Raw genomic sequence first — 6,999 nt, forward strand, 5'->3', positions numbered from 1 at the left:
AATCATTTTGGAAGGCAACCAATCAACAACTTACACACCTACAAAGATTGATCTACACGGTAAGGAAATTGTATTCTTTTAGATTAATGGCATCTGCTGAGCAAATTTAAATTCAACTTTCGAGGATGTACCCGTATGATTAAGTTACCCTTTTTATCCGTTTTAGTATTACCTTAATTACTATCCATATTATCTTTCAAAATGATTAACATTTTGTTTAGAAGTACGACTTACGAAAGGGTCTTGGGGGCAATAACCCTCCGTGACAAGTCAGGTTGCCGGTCCATGGGGAAGCGCCCCTTAACGGGTCGCAGAGTACTGCTATGTGCCCTGACGACATGTATATATTCACCCAAGAGCATGAAAATTGGGAAAACACCCTTGGAAATATGTCCGAACATTTAAAAATTTGGAAAAATGTCTCGTTCTGCCAAAAATTTATTGGATTTAAAACTAAGTCACCGAACTCTCTGTTCGGTTGTTTCGCAAAAAATTTTAAAACTACAAAGTAACCGAACTCCACCCTTAGAATCGAAAAAAACAAATCCAGTCTAACCGAACTGTGTTGTTGTGGCCACTATGTTGAGTTCCAAAATAACCGAACTTAGCCAATAGAGTTCGGTTTGTTCGCAAAAACTTTTAAAACTACAAAGTAACCGAACTTAGCCAATAGACGCTGGAACTTCACAATTTTATCTCAGAAACCGAACTCAGAGTTCGGTTGATTAGTTGTTAGGTTCAAGTTTGTGAAAGAACCGAACTTTGTAAACTTATATACTCTTATATTACGTAAAGTTCGGTTAGATCAAAAGTGCATGCAGTTTGCGAACCAACCGAACTTTGTACACCAAAGTTCGGTTAGTTGAGAACCAACCGAACATAACGCTGTAACTCCTAGAAATTCTATTATTTGAGAGTTCGGTAACCTGCATGTTTGGAACAAGTAACCGAACTACACTTTCAGATGAGTTCGGTTACTTGTTTATCTCACGGGGCAACTGAACTACAACTTCAGATGAGTTCGATTACTTGTTCTTCATATAAAGTAACCGAACTGTTCAAAATCCAGTTCAAATCCGGATCATTTTGAAGATTAACAAATATTCTAGGAGAGGATGGAGATGAAGAATCAGATGAGTTTTAATCATTTGAATACTCAAACTTAGTGAATTGGAATTTTTTTTTTTATTTTCCATGTTTTTCTCCTTCATCTTCTCTAACTCTACTCTCTCAATAATTCTACTCAACTAATAATAAACCCATCTTTTAATTTAATCTCACTAATTGTTTTTAACTAAATCATTCACTAATCATAACCTAAAATTAATTAAGAGGCTAGATTAGGTATTAAATAAATAACTAGATATGGGGTGACCTAAAATTACTTCTAATGTCTTTACCCAAAATAAAACCATGGTCCCCCAAAAAATCATGGTCCCAAAAAATCGTTCTTAAGAAGGCTGCCGCTAGGAATAACCACTGACTGCATCTTCTATAACCCTAATTGGACAATAAACGACTCTTTTACAAAATATCTCTCAGACAAACAACAAGGAAATTATTATCGGAACCTTGAAATAGCGATCATAAATTATTTCATTGTTAAGAAAATCAAAATACAACAATCAATACAGGACTCCATAGATCTGATGTTCCATCACTCACACAAAAGAACCAAATACATACACATACACTTATAAACACAATTCTTTATATGGAAAGATGGAAATGATAAAGAAGAAGTCATGATGAGTTAACATGCATGATGTCATATCCTCGCTTATTTGTCGATGAAAATATCACCAACTATAGTCTTCATAAATTTTCATGTGAAGATGTTGTTGTGCATATTTAACCAATTTATCCATCTCATCTTTAGCCTTGTTATCGATATGACCATTTCCATTAGTATCCGCTTCTTTCATTCCCTTTCGTGCTTTCCACCATGCATTCCATGCATGTAAGCTCTGTAGAGCTGCTTTTAGCTCTTCACGACTAGTACGACCATCATGATCCCTATCAAATCGGCGTAACCAAGCTTTGAATTCCTCTACTGACATCTCTCGGTTAGGCAATGTCTGAATACAACACATAATGGCCATCTTGATTGGTTAACTGAATAATTGATCCTTATCCAAGAATCTTATCTTCTGATGATGAGTTCTCTCTGGACCAAGATAACGAGAAGAGTTTATAAAGATATTACGTCCAAGTTTCCTTTCATAGTTTCTTATCTAGGAGGTTTTATGCCGTGAGATTTTTTCAACCATGATAACGTGTAGGCTGAATAAAAATTGGAGATTGCTTTGCTAATTCAATAGTGGTGAGCGAATAACATGTCCCAGTTTATCAAAAGAAAGAGAGAATAATTTGACCCTACGTGAGATGCGTTTGCCAACCATCTTCTTGTCACCAGCTTTTAGCATCTTTACCCTGCCTTTTAATGGTTTGGGGCCAAATTCTGGTGTTCTTTCATTGGTCTTCGACTTTATTCTTGTAATGATCATGCATGTGAGGAAAAGAAACATAGATTCTTGCTAATTCCCCTTTGAAGATTTCGATGAGATTATCTTTTAAGTTTAATTGGTTGTGTTTGCTTACAAGAAAGTGTGTAGAAAGAGTATAACGCGTAAATTAGATACTAAAGTTAATGGGACGTTAATACAGTATTTCTGCACAATTTTTATTTCTGAATCGCATTCAAAATTTGCTAATTTAGTTTTCGTCAAGTAACCTATATAAAATCAGACGTTCGAACCCCCCGCTCTGAATAATTTCCATCCTTGCATGGGTGCTTAAGATCGCTCCAGCGTGAGTTGAGTGCCGCTTGCAAACACCCAAATATTATTATAGGGTAATATGGAAACTAATCCCAATACACAATACAATTATCTGGAGTATTCTCTCTTTTTTTCTGGAAGAGCTCTCTACTATTTATAGACAAAACCTGACATGCCAGTGCCGTACACGTGTACCCTAATATCTTTCTTATTAAGTCTTCTATTATTAGCGTACACATATATCATTACAACTGGGGTTATGTAAGCACCTGTTGGTTATATCCTCGGGGCAACCCATCTTTAGGGGCATCCCACTTGTGTTGCATCCTCGCCTGTAGTGACCTCGACTATAGTGACCTCGGCTATGGTGACCCCGGCTTTGGTGACCCCGACTTTGCTAATGGTAACACCGGGTCACACTCGGGGTTTCCATCACTATCATTGGGCTTGGTCAAATTCTCATGTTTACATTAGCCCCCTGACTGTGTTGTCAAGGCTTGTAGACTTGGCAATCAGTCATATCTTGTATTCGGAATGCGTCTATGACTCGCTGTCTCGGCATATATTCTTGCCTTCTCAGAGCCCCCTGTTGACTATGACTTTGGATCCATCTTCTCGTCTTAACTTGGAGCCCCCTGTTGATCGTGGCTTCGGGTTTGGATGTATATCGGTCGGAGCCAAGCCTTTTGAGAAGACTCGGGGCACAATCGGACTCGCTTATGTTGCCTCATTAAAACCTTGTCAAGGAAAACCCAGTGGGACAAAACACTTGATGAAGGGAAAAAGAGTACAACGCGACAAGTCCATGCAGAGTTACTTTGTTGAAGTTCACTTCTCTTTGAGTCTTTGATTTCCTTGATCTTCTTGGATAATGGATTCTTCGTTGTTCAGTTACACGGTTATACAGGTTTGGCTCTTTGTATTTCCAGTAGATGCTCTGTCTCGGGAAGTAGTCATCATAGCTCAGGCAGGAATGTTGGCTCTTTAATCGCTTGGTCTCTTCGTCTTCTCAACCTCATCGTTGATAGCTTCAGATATACATCAGCCAAATCCCCCTATATGAACTCTTGACTTGGTTGCTTGGTTTGAAGTCACTCCGAGTTTTCATTTAGTGATGCATTCACTTGCATTTCCAACGGTCCACGGGAGTTTAGTGATTGAACATTTATTCTTTGTGGGATTCTTGCAAACATTTATTGTGCAAGCACTATCGGTTCCTTCAGTACGCCGGATATCCACCACTGGAACATGACCAAATGCTAGCTATCCGAAGATGAAAGATTAAAATTAGTCAGGTGATATCGAAGTTACGTAAGTATCAATAAAAAAGGGTTTCAATCCTTTTCGGATTGAATTATGTAGATTATGCGTTTTTTGATTGCATTACGCCCTTTCAGAAGGGGTAAAGGGAAAAAATTATTGCATTACACCCTTCTAGAAGGGGTAGAGTGAAAAGATTATTGCATTACGCCCTTTCATAAGTGGTAAAGGGAAAAGATTATTACATTACGCCCTTTCATAAGGGGTAAAGGGAAAAATTATTGCATTACGCCCTAACATAAGGGGTAAAGGGAAAAGATTATTGCATTACGACATGGTGTCATATGACGAAAAGACGAAGCATTTTATTAAATGGCATTATTGCTCGCAGAAGTGTCTTTTCCTGTTGTCATATGCAGCGATCGTAGCAGGTGATATCATGTGGAAGCTGACAATATTTTCAACTAGAAGGCTGCAGTCATCAGTCTTGAATCTTTTGGTTTTACGACATGGTGTTTTCGTCATAGGCCGTTGAGTATTAAAAGGGGAATAAACTTGTATCCTCGGCTTTGTCTCTATTGCGTTCTCGCGTGCTTCGGAATGGGATTGAGTTGGTGCTGGATTTATTTTCTCAACATTGAGTTGTTGGTCTCATGGAGGTGAGGAGCCTTAGTGGCGTCGTCGGGAGTTGAACTGGTAGCGGTTTAAAATTGTCAAACTGGAGCTTTCTTCTCCATTTGTTGTCTAACTGTCCTTCCGTCTTTGACTGGTGGAAGTTTTTCTTATGTACTTCCATTGTTTACTTTGCCTCTTTTACTACATGTAGTTCAGTTCTTGTTCCTTGCAAGTCCGCAATTCCTTCTTCATTAACAGAGGTTCTATCGAAGTCATAAACTTTCTCATCCCCGTTGATGATTGGATCTTCGTATTTAAATTTGATGATGCCTCTTGCTGACTTCGGCGGTTAATGGTATAAGGCAGTAGTGTCTTCCGGGCATGGCAGGGTTATGATCCGTTGGTGGGTGTGAATTTTTGGTGGCAGTTAAAATTCGTCAGTAGTCGCCGTCGGCAACTGTGCTGGGTATTTACTAGATGAAAGATTTGGGTTGTCGATGCCGTGAGTGATGAACGCGGATGAATACTGTCATGGCGGGAGGTAGTAGAGCCGATGTTGCACCTTGGAGTGGAGGCGACGATGACCATGCTAACAGCTTGGTGGTACTGTCATGAGTTGAGATGGTTGCGGCTATCATACTCGTAAAATCATTTTGGGTGAATCTGTGGTGTGGAGTGAAGCTGGTACTTCCATGGTACTCTCAAAATTGGTGGTCCTTCTATTGACTACATCAGTTGACAGCGGAAATTGGTAGTGCCTTCGGCTGACGGTGGGGTGATGGTTTGATGATATTTTGTGATCGGGAGCTTGTGTTTGTCGATGCTTTTATGTACATGTTTAGCTCGTCACTTTCCCGGGTCTTGTATGACGATGTGTCTACTTTGTTGTTGTACATGTGACTCGTCCAGTTCTTCATCTTCCGTGTCAATAGGATTGTTTGATGTCTTCCTTTCTGGGTCCTTCCATGGTACTCTCAAAGAGATTTAGTATTCTCTCTTTTTTTTGAGAAGAAAAGGGAGTGGTGGTCCTGTGGTTAACCACTGTTTCACTTGCTAGTTGACTTCCTTCATTTTGTGCCTTCTGAACCTTTCCAGACATACTTGCCATTAAACAGTCCTTGAGTAGTATCTAGCGATGAGCATTGGTTGCAACATGAGTTAAGTCCGAGCTCTGGTAGAGCATCATCGTGCTAATTTCTCATCCACGAGTTGATGAGAGTTGCATGTCCGTTCTAATCGTCAGTATCAATCCGAGATTGCTGCTCCGATGTTACTTCGTCCATCATCATCTTTCTGTTACAGCAAGTAAATAAAGTTAGTAATCACGTAATGGAATTGACTCGTTCGGCAATTCACGATAAGAAAGTACGAAGACATATAAAAGAAAAAGTAAGTCAATTGTTGAGGCATCCGAGTTCATGCTCTGGTTGTCCCGTCAATTGTCTGTCCGAGATTGCGGCTCCGATTTGAACTGTTGCTGCTGCTTCGATGCAGCTTCGCTCATCATCTTTTCTCTTTGTTGCAGCAGAGAAGCAACACGTCTGCATTCCTTAATGGTCCGGGGGAGCTCTGGTGGTTGAACATTGAAAACTCTTCTCTGTGGGATTCTACAAGCAGTTTATGTGCAGACATCAACTTCCCGCTGTCCCATCTCTTCTCAATCGAATCCAAATCGAACACTATCCTACCATGGATCAAAAGGTGTTAAAACAGTAGAATGGTTTGATGATTACAAGAGCAATGATTTCAAATCGGAATCAAAATCGATATAATATTAGAACCCTAACGGATCTTGTTCCGAAATTTGATTTTGAAACAGTCAACAAATAATTGCAGAATCAATAACTTTATGAGAGATTAAGGAATAAGACTTATCTTTATGATTGTTCTTGTGGAAGAAATTTGTAGAGGGATTTTGTTGGCAGTGGCTCACACCAATTTTGCCTTGGATTCAACACAAGTCAAGCCTCCGGGGTTCACTGTGATGATGAGCAGGGAGGAAGAAATGGGTACGATGATGCTTTTTAGGTTGAAAATATTTTGTGATATTTTTGGTATTTAGTGATCCGGGGACACTATTGAATTGAAAGATCGGGTATAAATGGGATGAAAAATGGAAGCCGCAGCTGCTATTAACGTTGAAGACTTCAGATATGAGTAGGGGGAAGCCGATGAGAATATTTTGATACTTTTAGTGTTTTGTTGTCCGGGCTTGCTATCAACCCGGGGCACGTCTGGCAACGCAAATCAAAAGGATTTGATTGCAAAAAGTTCCATTGCCGGGATTTGAACCCGGGTCGCCTGGGTGAAAGCCAGGTATCTAACCTGGCTGGACTACAATGGA

General features: G+C 39.7%; 1 non-coding gene across 1 annotated transcript; it reads right to left on the reverse strand.

The window, feature by feature from the left end:
* Positions 1–6,926: 6,926 nt before the first annotated feature.
* TRNAE-UUC lies at positions 6,927–6,999 on the reverse strand. The gene has a single exon. It is a non-coding gene; the product is annotated as a tRNA-Glu (tRNA).

Source organism: Papaver somniferum, chromosome 3 (genome assembly GCF_003573695.1).
Source record: "Papaver somniferum cultivar HN1 chromosome 3, ASM357369v1, whole genome shotgun sequence".
NCBI lineage: Eukaryota > Viridiplantae > Streptophyta > Magnoliopsida > Ranunculales > Papaveraceae > Papaver > Papaver somniferum.